General features: G+C 42.7%; 1 long non-coding RNA gene and 3 other non-coding genes across 4 annotated transcripts; 2 read left to right on the plus strand and 2 right to left on the minus strand.

The window, feature by feature from the left end:
* Window positions 1–1,842: 1,842 nt before the first annotated feature.
* Window positions 1,843–13,390, minus strand: LOC121109502. The gene is made up of 3 exons (XR_005849428.1): window positions 12,071–13,390; window positions 2,815–2,946; window positions 1,843–2,136 (listed from the first exon to the last, which is right to left on the minus strand). It is a non-coding gene; the product is annotated as an uncharacterized LOC121109502 (long non-coding RNA).
* TRNAD-GUC lies at window positions 8,802–8,873 on the plus strand. The gene has a single exon. It is a non-coding gene; the product is annotated as a tRNA-Asp (tRNA).
* Window positions 9,051–9,122, minus strand: TRNAD-GUC. Its single transcript has one exon. It is a non-coding gene; the product is annotated as a tRNA-Asp (tRNA).
* On the plus strand, window positions 9,506–9,577 carry TRNAW-CCA. The gene has a single exon. It is a non-coding gene; the product is annotated as a tRNA-Trp (tRNA).
* Window positions 13,391–13,633: the final 243 nt, after the last annotated feature.

Raw genomic sequence — 13,633 nt, forward strand, 5'->3', positions numbered from 1 at the left:
GTGCTCCCTTCATCCATTTAGCTAGAAAAGCCTGTACCATTTCTTCAAATATGAGCAGTTAATACACAGGAAAACATTTGACTTTTTCCTGTTATTTTTCTTGTCATCGTTTCTGAAGTGCTATAATTGAAATTATATCCATGTATCAATTCACAAATGCTAATACAGTAGAGTTAAGTTGTCCAAAAATATTCTCCCTCTCTGTTTCCAGGCAATACTCCTTGAACTCTCTGTCATTATTAAGTAGAAGAAGGGGCAGGATCATCCATCCATTTGGGAAGCCTGCTGTGTTTGGTAATGAGAACTTAAACTGCAGAGGTGGGAGACCGGGCTATGCTGATGATGCAACTTTAATCATTTTCTTCCTCTCAGTTGGTCTTGCTTCACTGAGAATGGGCAAAAGCAGAGTTACCCAACTCTGGATGAAAGGGTTAGTTTCATTCTTGGCAACATCTCCAAATCGTGGGTCCTCCTGCATGCATAAATAAAGGAAATGATCTAACTGCTTCCCCATTTCCTGCTCCTCTCTATTCTTTTTTAACTCCCTAATCCACATTTGCTTTTAATAACAAGTGGACAAAGTCAGGCATTAATTGCACATCTGCTTTAGCTCTGGCAAGAACTCTCAGGAAGCAAGTTCCAATAACTGCCAAGTGCTTTAACTTCAAAATGGAAATTTTCCTATGAAAACTTTCTCTGAAAGACTGATCTGGGCTGCCAAGTGCAACAGGCTACTGCAGTAGGTAAGACATTGTTGCAACTCCTTTCCAAACACATCATAGCAAAATGCTATCCATTAATTCAGCTAAGAGAAAGTGAGGGAAGGGAAATGAACGATGCTTTCTCCAACCATTCTGTTCCAGATAGCTGATAGTATTTCACTTTATGAACTGTAAGCTGAATTGGGCTTCAAAGGTACGACTACTCATTTCTGTTACATTTAATACAACATTTAAAATAAAACAATAACCTCAATTTCTGGCATCTAACTGTGAATCAATGGCTTTAGTGGACTGTAGTATGAATGCCACCAGATGGAGCCAGTGCAATTGCAATCTTGAAATTCGAGTTCTTTTGTAAAGAAGTTCAAGGGAAGGTTACTAACCTGGTAAGTAGTAAAGACATGAAGATTATTGTCCTGAAGAGCACTTTTTAAAGCAAAAATCTCCTTCACATTCTAATCACGTGATGAGAAACATCAGTGTAACTGTTGAAACCTTGCTTATACTTTTTCTCCAGCAATAGAAGTATTATTTCACATTCTGCTGCACTTTAATAACCCATTACTTTAATTATTGTTACCTCAACAATGACTCCCTTCACATATTGCCCCACACCAATTACTCAGCCTTTTTCTCATCTCTCTGAGGTGGCATCTCCAAGCCAGCAAGTACAGATAACCATCTCCCATCTTCAGCAGCTGTGAGAATTTTGTAAAACATCCTGCCTTCTCTGAACTTGACCTGACTGTACCTAGTAATACATCTGATACTTTTTTAACTTGCTGTTTTTTCTTTGATTTTATTAGAATTAGAATAATTTTCTGATTGTGAGGCAACATACTGCAGAGACACTGTACTGTGGAGCTCAGCTTTTAGCAGCCGTGCTAAGCACATCATTTTCAACATTTCCTCATTTATGGCTTTGGCTGTTCAGCAGACTTTAAATATTCATATCTTGTCTCAAATTTTAAGTGCACTGTGATTCATTTCTGCATCTTTTTAAAGTGTCAGGCTTTTACAATTGAAGAAGATGGTTAACTATCCATCACATCTTGGACAATCTCTGGTGAATGTGCACATTTGCTTTTCTCTGCCATGAACAGTTGGAAACGGCAATTTCTGCAGGGGCTTTTTAATGTTTTATTTTATACTATCTTCCTTCTTCCAGTTGATGAAATGAAAAACGCATCTACTGCTCTTTTATTCCTCATCCACCCACTGAAAACGGTGTTAGAAGACAAAGGCCAATTCAAAGATCTTCTGGCACAGCCAAAGAAGGACAGCAGTTTCCTCTAGCCTTTTGGTGGCTCTTTTGCATGCCGCTGACTTGGACAAGAGCTGGGACATCCTATCTTTTCCTTAATAGTAAGACAGACAAACAAACAAACAAAAAGGTGGTGGAGGTAGCTGAATTCTGAAAAGAGAGGGGAAAAGGTGAGGAAAACCACAAAGTGCAAAAGCCACTAGTACAATGTATGGCAAGGATAAAAAACCAACTCCTGAAGTAAGAGCTTTTGTAAGCCATGGGGAGCACTTGGGATTTCTCCATGCTTCCCTGGGTGCACAGACTACCTGACTTTGCAGCACTCCCTTGAGTAAGGCAAAGAAGAATGTAGTTTCCATGCTGTGTGGCCCCTACATCCTAAGGAAAGGTGAAGGGAGGAAACTATTACCCCATCAGGCATGGTTTAGTCCAGAATGGAGGGTGTTCTTTTGTTCCCCATGCACAACACAATGAAGTAGTAAATGGTGGCATCAGGAATGCACAGCGAAGCCAGCATTAGAATAAATCACTAGAGTGCTGGCAGCTTTGATCAAGTGCTTGGTTATTAAAATAAATGAGTTTCCAGCTTTGTCTTTTGCTGAGATGGCTCTTACCAGTTTATGCTTTTTTATAAATTATTATAATTTTTTTCAAAGCATTCATCAAGCTCAAATGGCCTCCTCTAGTAGAACTATTAGAGAAAGATTGCCAGCAAACATTGCATTGTTCATCTAAGGTCCATTAACTCAGATGCCATTTAGAAGATTCCAAACTGTCATTCGTTATGCTTTCTATTCATTACTGAATGCTTTCTTAAACAAAACGTACCTCACTGATGCAGTATGATGTCTTCATATCTGCTCACAATGCTGCCTTCTGTCTCCTCTACACTCTTAGCTCTGGATATTGTAAGTCATCAATACATTTTTCAGTGATGCACATCTGTCTGTCATTCTGAAACTTCTCAAAACGTTCACAGAAGCAGTGAAACACACATGCATTTCCCTTTGTACTTTCAGTACATGTTCTGATAGTATTTTCAAGGTGAGGTCAATTTTCCTTCTGTGAGCTACTGGGTAAAAACTAAAGTGACTTCTATTAATTCTTGGCTCTTCACTGACTTTTCAATCTATTGATTTTCCAGTTTTACAGCAGTACAACCTATCAGAGAGCAGCACTAGTCAAGGTTTGTGGCATTAGTAAGTTCTCATATGGGAGCATATGATTTTTTTCCCAATGATGAATCCTTCGGATTCTTTTGTGTATTTCTAATTTAATACCTTAAGAAAGCATTGACTATTTGGTACTAATGGCACCTCTTCCCCAAGCTCATCTTTAGGTGCTTTAGATGTTTCATCTATTCAGTTTCCCTCATCATAATTACTCAGCCTGCACTTGCCCCTGATGTTTATACTTAGTGAGAATCAGTATGCATAAAAGAAATTTCTGATGATCAGTTTTCTAAGAGAAAGTTAAATTCATTGCATCACTCACAGTTTGGGAACACAGACACCTTTAAATGTGCCCCCACCCTCTTTACAGTATGTTTCATTTCTGTGTATGATGCTTCTGCCTCATGACATCTTTGCTTTAGTTACCTAACTTCAGTCTCCGATGTTCTTTTTCCTGTATTACTTTCTGTGGGCTCTGCTTTACTAAATTCTTTTTTTCTTTTTTCATTTTTACTGACAGATGTTCATCCTGGAACCAATATGATGTGAGAGTTGGACCTGGTAGTTATGTTACAACTGATTTTCATTTTCTCCACCTTCATGTCTATAATTCTTTTTCGGCACCACTGTTCTAATTTAAGCAAATCACTGACAATTTCAAGATCCTAAGAAATGCCATATTTTAGACTAAGACAGACCAATGGTGTAATTGTTTGGGTCCACTGCAGACTTTCTTCAAAGCAATAAAGTTATGACTATCATATGAGAGAGATATTCTGGGATCCAGAGCTGTACTATGCAAGGACACTTATATGAGCACACAATCTATCAAATTTTTGCAGTGTCCTCGTATGTCTATGAGGGCTTTGCTACATAAATACTCTTTTTGAGACTACTCTGAAACTGTACATTTCCTACACCTGAATTCTTCACATAAACTTGACTGACCACCTGCGCTTTAATTACTGAGTCCTGTCCTCTGATTTCTAAGCAAGACTCCGTTATTTGCTGTTCTAATGCTGAAACTATCGATTAAAACCAGCCAGCCTCCACTTTTCCTGATCTAATAGAACTTTCCAGGTTTTTTTGGTTTTGTCTTTGTTTTATGGTATCTTTTCAGTACATTTACTTAGAAATCCCTTTTGAGGAGCAAAGAGATGAGAATGCAGATTCCCTCTGATAAGGAGCTTATTCTTTCTGGGAGCACCTAGTAGATTTAAACTATGCCACAGGAATATAAATGGTTAGATTAAATTCTTCAACTCTTCTTTCAGAGTGCTTTTTACCTAAATAGAAAATGCAGTTCTGCATGGGCATTTCTTGTCTATTTTATTTTACAATTGTTAGGACATAAATTTTCAAGGCCTGAGATTTCTCCAACGAGTTTTTAAAAGACATCCTTTATTAGACAGCTCACATGGCGCAACATAGAGAGGAAGCTGCCCAGCTGTGTGGCTGCATTTAGTACTGTACAAACTATACCAGGCATGCTAATCAGGGAAAACCCCCTAAATCCCTCCTCCCGCTAATCCACCAGGCACTGACATACATTGCCATGCTCCCCTTTACCTTTAATTTCTTTGGTCCTTCAGTTGTTGCTTTTATGTGGGATGTCTGATCATTTACTTCCTTAAGTAATGTAAATTATTTTTTCAAATAACTTCTGAAACTTTGTTTTAACTTGATCAAAATACATTAACACAGAAAAAAGGCCACTATGTCATGCAGAGCGTACAACAAGCCTGCAAAGAATTTATACAAGGCCAAAAGCTGTACAGAAATAATTCACATAACGTAATATGCTATTTTCTAACTCATACATTCTTAGTAAAAAGCTCATTAAATCCTGTGCTGTGAGCCCACATGGTGAGGGCACAGACAAAAATTAAAAGTGAAACAGAGCAAAAAAAGAAGATGAAGAGTTTAGTATGCATGAATGGATAGCAAAAAGAGCATAAAAAGTAGATAAGAAATTCAGTTTCGTAGCAGCTCTTCTGGACTCAGGCATCCTAAGGACCACATCACTGAAGGGCTTCACTTCTCACCTAAGGTTTTGTTGGTTTTTTTTTTACATTGATTTAGAAGCATTGTTTGCTAGCTTTTCTTGTCTGTTTGGACCCTTCACATATTTCAAATGGGGTTATAGAGCTCTGTACAGCAAATCCAAATCATTGGCAGTTGATTTGCTTAGTCTAGCTTCCTTCATGGGCTCTGGTTTGAAAAACCCTGTAAATAATTATCAAGGCAGTTCTCCAGAGGTCGTAGCACTTCAGAAACAACAAGGTGCAGACGTCAGCCAGTATTTGCCTCGACTACTCCAAAGCAGATATATTTTTAAGTATTAACGTATTCTAAGACATATTCTAAGACTAAGAACGATCTCAAGAAAATAGAAAGCATCTACAGTATCAAATAACTTCCTCTTAAAAAAAAAAAACAACTATGGTCATTGATCCTTTGTTTTTATAAAAAAGAAAGCTTAATGTACTTAATAGAAGACCACTTTTATAGTGAGGTCAAACAAAGCAGTTTATACTGCTTGCATGCATGATTGATATCTCTCATTGCACTACATTAAATCCATTCCTTATGGACTCTGGGGTGCCAGCATAGCTGAACTGCGAGGATCTTGTGTGCAGCTCAGCCTTTAGCCTGGGGAGCCAGGCAGTGTTTCCAATTAGAAAAGCAACTGATACTATCAAAGGCATGAGTGTCATTCCGGGGGGCCTTGCCAGGCTGTAGAGATAAATCAACATGAATGTCTTCAGATTCAGCAAAGTTAAATGCAAAGCCCTGCACACAGAAGAAAAGAGCCCCATGCAACAGTCAAGAGCTGACTGCATAAACAGCAGCTTTGTGGAGAAAGTCCCAAATGTCCTGGAGAACAAGAAGGATGGTTATGAGTGAGTAATTGCTCTTGTAGCAGTGAAAGCTAATCATATACTGGGCAGCATTAGTAACACCAAAACCAGTAAGTTGAAAGAAGTGATTAATGCTCCCCACGCCCTTTGGATGCATTTGATACTGCTTATAGGCCTCTGTGAACAATTTGGGGTAATACAAGAAAGGTATCGATGAACAGCAATGAATTCAGTGGAGGGTCTGAAGCATGGGACACTGAGACAGTTGGATTTATTCAGCCTAGAAAAGACTACAGTTTTATCTAATTGTTGTCTTTAGATACCCAGTAGGATGGCACAGAGACAGTGAAGCCAGTCTCTTCCTAGAGAAGCATGGCAAAATGACAAGAGAAAACCAATCAAGTGGCAAGTTGGCAAATTCCAAGCAGATACAAAGAAAGAAAATATTTACAGTGAGAGAAGACAATCTCTTGCAACAAAGAGCTTACAGAATCTTCCATCTGTGATTATTCACAAAGCACAACCGGATGACCATGTTTCAAGCTCTAATTCAGCTAAGCAAGCTGAAGGGGAGGTAACTAGCTTCCAACTGCAATGCTGAGTGAGATCCCAAACCTACTGCTCCTCAGGGTCATGAAGGGCCTCTTGCAGACAACTGTTGCTCCAGGGATCAGCAGCCTAATGAGAGCTAATCACAGAGCTAGTACCATGATGAGGAAAGCATGGAAGGTTTTAATTAGGCACACAGAATAGCCATATGCAAATACCAAGGAGCAGGCAAAAGCTTCAAAGACCTTGGAGCACTGATACTGGTTCCTAGTACTTGTTCCACTTTCTGCTCACAGGTCTCTGTGACAAATCAACAAGGAAGATATTTGCTGTGTAACTGTGAGTCACAGAAGGATTGTATTAGACCATCCACCCCAAAACGGCACTTTTGTTTCTCTGACTCATACTTCAACATCCCCTACTGACCCCATTCTTAAATAGCTACAGGTAAGTCATCATCTAGGCGCAGGATATGTTTGAAAGAATAGCTTCAGAAGTGCACATAGACTTCACTGAGGAAGCAAAAGTGGTCAAGATATTCATTTTCACCACAGTAGAATAGTTGGTTAACCTAACCCTATTTACCATTACCAGCTTTGATCAGAGTAGGTGTTTTAAGTAGATATGCTTGTTCTCCCTACCAAATAGGGAGTGGGAAGAGTTTGCATATTGACTGCCACTTTTGTTTTAGGATTGTCCCTGTTGGAAGAAGACACAAAACATGTAAGATGGATGATGAAGCTAACAGTACCTGTCCAGAAATGGGGTTGGGGCAGTGGATTGAGGCATAACCAAGGGCTCTCATCACTAAACTAGTTGCCATTCTGAGAAAATACACATAGCAATATACTGAGCAATGTATGTACTGAAAATAGGATAAGACACAAGAACAAAGAAGAGGTCTGTGCAAAAGTTTGAGGCAAAACCAGATGTGAGCAAAGAGCAGCAGCTCAGGACTGCAGCAAGCACCACCTCTTAGACAAGGCTGTTCTCAGCTCAGCTCCCTGACCACAGGGATCAGGGAAGAGACTGGGAAGTGACAGGCAGAAAAGTCTGAACTAGCCAAACGCAATCAGTCCCACAAAGTGCAGACAGCCAATATCTGATCCACCAGAAAGTCGCACAAGTTAAATCTACTCATCAACATCTTTTGAATAAAGCTTGATCCTGCCCGGCAAGTTTAGACCAGCCTCGCAACGCTGCTTCTGATCCTGTTCCCTGAGGTTTAAAGCCTATCCATCACTAGATATTAGCCCTACCAGTGCATCTCATGACACTTCTCTAAAGTAATTCAATTATTATGAGACTTTAGCTCACGTTTTTCACTTATCAGGATAAAATGTATGTGTTTGTTGCATCCACTCAGGAACACATTTATTTTCAAATGCTTGCAGGAGCTGGCCAGTTTGTTGAAAAGCTTTAGTCACAGGTCAGTTATATTTATATGTTCTACATTCAGATTGCTGTTTGTTCTTCAGCCATGATTGTCTGAAAACTCCACTCTGGGGTCCTTCTGTCCAAAGAAATATTACTGGTATCTGAGATTGTTGAAAGAGAGCCTTGCTTGTTCCAGCTGACTTCTTATGCATGGAGTTAAAGCTTCATACAATGAGTAAACTACATGCAGTTCCTTGCCCAATGTCACTATGACACAACCCACAGCCGCGTTATCACTGACCAAACGAGTGCAAGACATATGGTCAGTGTGTGTCCTTCGGCCTTTCACTCTCCAATCTCAGAGTAATTGGTTTCCATTTCCCCCTCTCCCATTTTAGGGAGGTGAGGAGCAGGTGCTGGAGTCCTCTCACCCAAGGACTGCTGACTCTGATGCTTCTCAGGTTTCCGTAAAAAGAAACTGTCTGCACGAATCAGATGTAAAAATACAAATGTGAAGATTATCTGGGTTGCTTTGGTCCTTCAGTGCCTCAAGCCTGCAGGTTTCCTTCAGCTATTTTCACCAGTTTGCTCGCACAGGTTCTTCTGTTACGGGGTGTACAAGGAAACAAGCTACGGGTGGGAGGCTGTCCACACGTTCCCTCCTCGTGCCAGCAAACTGGCCACAGCGGCACCCACATCAAGAACGGCCACTGTCGGGACAACGAGCTCCAGCATCCCGGCCTCAAGCGGTCCGGCCTAACGCAGACCGCTGCCCAGAGCGGCCTCACCGAGGTGGGGTGGGAGGAGCCGGGGGCCGCAGGGGCGCTGGCAGCGGAGGCCGCAGGCGTCATGCAGCTCCTCGTTAGTATAGTGGTGAGTATCCCCGCCTGTCACGCGGGAGACCGGGGTTCGATTCCCCGACGGGGAGGCACGAAATCTTTTGCCGTACAGCCTCCCTCGGCGCGGGCAGTGGCACTGACCGCCGTTAGGCCCAGCTGCTGCTAGAAAAACGGCAGCCAAAACAAGTGCCACCCGGGGCGGCAGTTTTTGATCCTTAGTGTAAGCAACTCAGCCAGGTGACAGAATTAAGAAAACAATTTCGTGTCTCCCCGTCGGGGAATCGAACCCCGGTCTCCCGCGTGACAGGCGGGGATACTCACCACTATACTAACGAGGAGTGCCTTAAAAAACACTTTTCCTGGACATATTTTATCTGTGTTCTTCAACGTCCTCGAAAGCAGTGGGTTGAGGTGGGAACAGGCAAAAGGGCGGTATCTGGGCCGCGGAAATAGCCTGAGGGCCGCGGAGTGAGAGCGAGCCGCCAGGAGCGGTCGTATGGCGGCAGTGCCGCGGAGAGTGAGCTCCGCACAACCAAGGGAGCGAGAGGCCCTTGGTGCTGGTTGCCGGTGTGTGGGTGAGGGGCGTCAACGCGCGGGATCTGCGCGGGCCGCGGGAAGCGCGCCCGTGGCGGGGGAAAAGGAGGTCGAAGCAGTAAAACGATCTGGCGGCGGGCGGCCATTGTAGGTGAGTTGTAAGGTTCTGGCTGCGGCTTCGCAGTAGGACCTCGTGGCGCAACGGTAGCGCGTCTGACTCCAGATCAGAAGGCTGCGTGTTCGAATCACGTCGGGGTCATTCTCTTTTCCTCTCCGTCGGTGTTCTTTTTTCCGCCTTCCTTGCAGAGGAAAGGGCGGAACGGGCGCCGCTGTTTCTTTTTGGTTTGGAGGCGGGACTTCGGGTTTCCTCTGGAGGCGACTCGAGTAGAAGGAGGGAAGGGAGCGAGGCAGTGTGTGTGGGCGCCTAAGCACAGCAGCCACGGATGTGTCCAAGGCGTTTAGGAAGATCGAGGAAATGAGGAGAAAAAGTCGGAAAGATGCGTAGGAAAAGCAGCAAAAGGAGTGAAAGGAGGGACAGGGAAGCAGGTGTGAGAGGATGGGCCAAGAGCCAGGGGGGCAAGTGTGGTTTGGTTTTAGGAACAGAAAAGGGCCAACAAAACCCTAATTTCAAGGGAAATGCTCACTGAGGTATTGTTGGTTTTCAGCTGTGAAATAGGGGGATGTTCTCAGAGTGGCCATTTCCAGAGGCAGAAAGGTCGAGAAAACACTTTGTTTTGTTCTACATATGAGATAAGGAGACCGAGAACCAATCACTTTGTTATTTGGGTGGACTGGGAAGTCGGACACTTAATGAAATTTATTTAGGAAGGAAACAGAACAGTTTGTTAAAGTAAGCCCTGAGCTTGAGAAACAGAGAAAAACGTGGCAGAGAAAAGATCCAAGTTGAGAAGAACTCATGGTGTTACAAATAAACCATGGCAGAAAATGAAGAGAATAGAAAAGTCTTAGGAATCACACTCAACCGAGTCAACAAAATATTTTGGCTTTTTTTTAAAGCAAATACTTCTGTTTTTGCAGCCTGATCTTTGTTTCATATACCCCGAAAACCTTGGAAATACAGAGCCTGCAGTCTCATATGCTTTGCTCTGGTGCTTTGCTGTCACTGCTGCTCTGACGCTCACACGTGTTGTTTAACCCCGATGTACCTTTTGTTGTAGCTTAAATCTCATTGTTGTAGCTTAAACTCATGCCATTGCTAGGTGGCAATGGGGAACAATTTATTCCCTTCCTTTTTGTAGCAGCTTCTTACATATTAGAAATGTGTTAGATCTCTCTAAAGATGCCTGTTCTCAAGTAGCAGACTGTGTTTGCTGGGTCTTTCATTACTTGTGTTGCCAGAATCAGACACAGTACTCAGCTGGCTCAGGCTGTACAGTGGGCAATGTTGGTGGTAGATAGATGATTGGACTAGATGATCTTAGGGGTCTTTTCCAACCATAGTGATTCTATGATTCTGTGGTTATGAGGTCAGCACTTTTTTTCTTCCTTAACATGACACTGTTGCCAAGGGTCAGCCTGTGTTTCACCATAGCAAACAGCACCTCCTCTGCAGGGCTGACACCTCACCAGCTGTTCCCTATCCCGTACTGTTTAACCTGGCTGCTCCTGGCTCCATATCTTGCACTTATCACTGTTTAACTTCTTTCTACTTTTCCAGATCATTCCCAGTTTCCTAGGATTAAGCTGAGTCCTAAGTATGTCCACCAATATATCCAATATATTTGCAGTCTCTGCTAGGTTCCTCTCATCTGCAAATCTACATGTTGTAGCCTATCATCCTAATTTCTAATGGAAATATTGCGTAGAAGGGAATGAGTGAATTATTGACAGTTTTTGCATAAAAATATTGAAGGTTTTCTTGAAGAAATTAGTTAAATGTTAACAATTTTTGAAGAAACTGTGGTCCTACCATCTACCAGTCTTAACTACTGTAAGATTTCCTGGCTTGCTTTTGATCATATTGCATGAAAGCTACTGGTACAGCCAGAATATGTATATAGTAGGGATATAGATAATGTATATATTGAGTGAACAGACAGTGAGATGGCTTAAATACTGTCTGGACAGCCAGGCCCAGAGGGCAGTAGTCAGTGGTGCAATGTCTGGTTGGAGGGGAGTAGCAAGCAGAGTACCCGAGGGGTCAGTACTGGGTCTGGTCTTGTATAGCACCTTCATTAACAAACAGGACGATGGAGTATAATGAACCCTCAGTAAATTAATAGATCGTACATAGCTATGGGGAATAGATGATTCACTGTAAAGCCGTGTCCCCATCCAGAGGGACCTAGGCAGGCTGGGAGGGTGAGCTTGGCAAGTCTCAGTAAGTTCAACAAATGCAAACTCCTGCAATGGGGGAGGGACAACCCATGCACCAGTACGTGTTGGGGGCCACCCAATTGGAAAGCAGCTCTGCAGAAAAAGACCTGGGGATCCTGGTGACCACCAAGTTGAATGAGAGCCACTAAGTCACTGTTAGCCACTAAGAAGGTAACAATATTTGTGTCAGCATTAGGCCAAGCAGTGTCAACAGGTCAAGAGAAGTGATCCTTCTGGATCCTTTTGCTCTGCTCAGCATTGGTGAGGCCAACAAATGCTGTCCAGTTCTTGATCTTGACCACAGAGATGATGAAGGGACTAGAGTACCTCTCCTGTGAGAAGAGGCTGAGGGCTGGAGTGGTTCAGCCTAGAGAAGAGGAGGCTCAAAGGGAATCTTATCAATGTCTATAAATACCTGAAGGGAAGGTGCAGAGAAGATGGATCCAGACTTGTTTCAGTGGTGCCCAGTGACGAGACAAGAGGCAATGGGCAACGAGCTGGAACACAGCAGGTTCCACCTGAACATCAGGAAGAACGTCAGAGCTGTGCAAATGATGGAGTACTGCCAAAGGCTGTCCAGAGAAGCTGTGGAGTCTCCTGCCAGGAAATCTTCAAAAGCAACCTTGGAGGTGAACCTGGGCAGCCTGCTCTGAGTGTTCATGCTTGAGTGGGGGTTGGACCAGATGGACCAAATGTGCCGCACCTACCTCAGCCATTCTTGAACTCTGTGGTTCTATGACATAACTATTCTTTCTACTCCATCTCTCAGAAGAACATCACAGAAGAAAATTGTCTTGACATGATTTATTCTTGGCACAAATTTTTAGTCTTCTTTTTGTCTTCTAAATGCTTGCGATTATTTGCTAACATTTTTCCCCAAGGATGAAAGATGAGTTCATTTTAGATGAGCACTTTATTTACCTTTTTTTCTAGAACACGCCCTCACCTGTATAAATTTCTGAAGATGTCCACTAGAGATTTTGCAGATGCTTCATTCCTCATCACCGTATGATGTGTTCACCAATCTGCAAATATCTTCCTTACTTGATTACTTTGTGACATGTTCTTTTCCTATGGTAGCCCAAGTTCTTTCTTCTGTTAGCAGTGTTAAAGCATAAATTGCTGTCAAACTGAATCAGTTAAGTGGTAACTGAGAAACTGAGTTACAGAAGTATAGCCCACTACCCTGAAAAGAACTATGCAGGTTCTTAAACTTTCTATGTTATGGAGAAGCCTTGCAGAAAAAGAAGGTGAGGAAAACCAGACTGGATGCATAGTCTGATACATGTTCCCATGCTCCTACAAAATTTCTCATGTCTTCACTTAAGTTCCTGTCAGAGCCAATGGATGTAAGAAGCAGTGGCAATCTGCTTGCATTCCTGTGCTGCTGCCAAAGCAGGTGCGCTACTCCAAGCATTCCAGATTGTTGCCAGATGATACCCTCAGCTCGCAGTGAGTTCATCCAATGCCAACACCGAAGATCTATTAACAGGAGCAGATGTTGTCAGGGTGTGGTTTCATACTGTAGCTAACATGAGTGCAGGCTGTCAGTTGTCAGTCTTTCATCCCTCTGACCATTCCTGCCTGTCTGTTTTCACTATTCTACTTGCATCGCGTCTTGCAATTGTACAGCAACAGCTGCTGGCTCAGCATGAGGGCCTGGCAGCACAGTACTAGAGCCAACACAAGGAAAGTGTCAGCAGTGTGAGGCCCAGGACAGAACAGAGAGCAGAACTGTCCCTTTCAACAAGCTGCAATTACAATGCAACAAAATAATTTCATTCAAAATTAAACGAGAAAATCAAATGTTGCCTTCAAACTCTGCAATGACTGAGATTTTTTAACTAATGTTTCTCCTTCTCAGTGTCCCACTGGTAAAATGGGGATAACAGTTCTCCTCAGTTGCACAGAGGTGCCGTGCAGCCTGCTCCATTCATTCTGAGGCATCTGAGTACATCAGTCAGTATTTGCTACTCAA

This window comes from Gallus gallus, chromosome 1, assembly GCF_016699485.2.
Source record: "Gallus gallus isolate bGalGal1 chromosome 1, bGalGal1.mat.broiler.GRCg7b, whole genome shotgun sequence".
Lineage (NCBI taxonomy): Eukaryota > Metazoa > Chordata > Aves > Galliformes > Phasianidae > Gallus > Gallus gallus.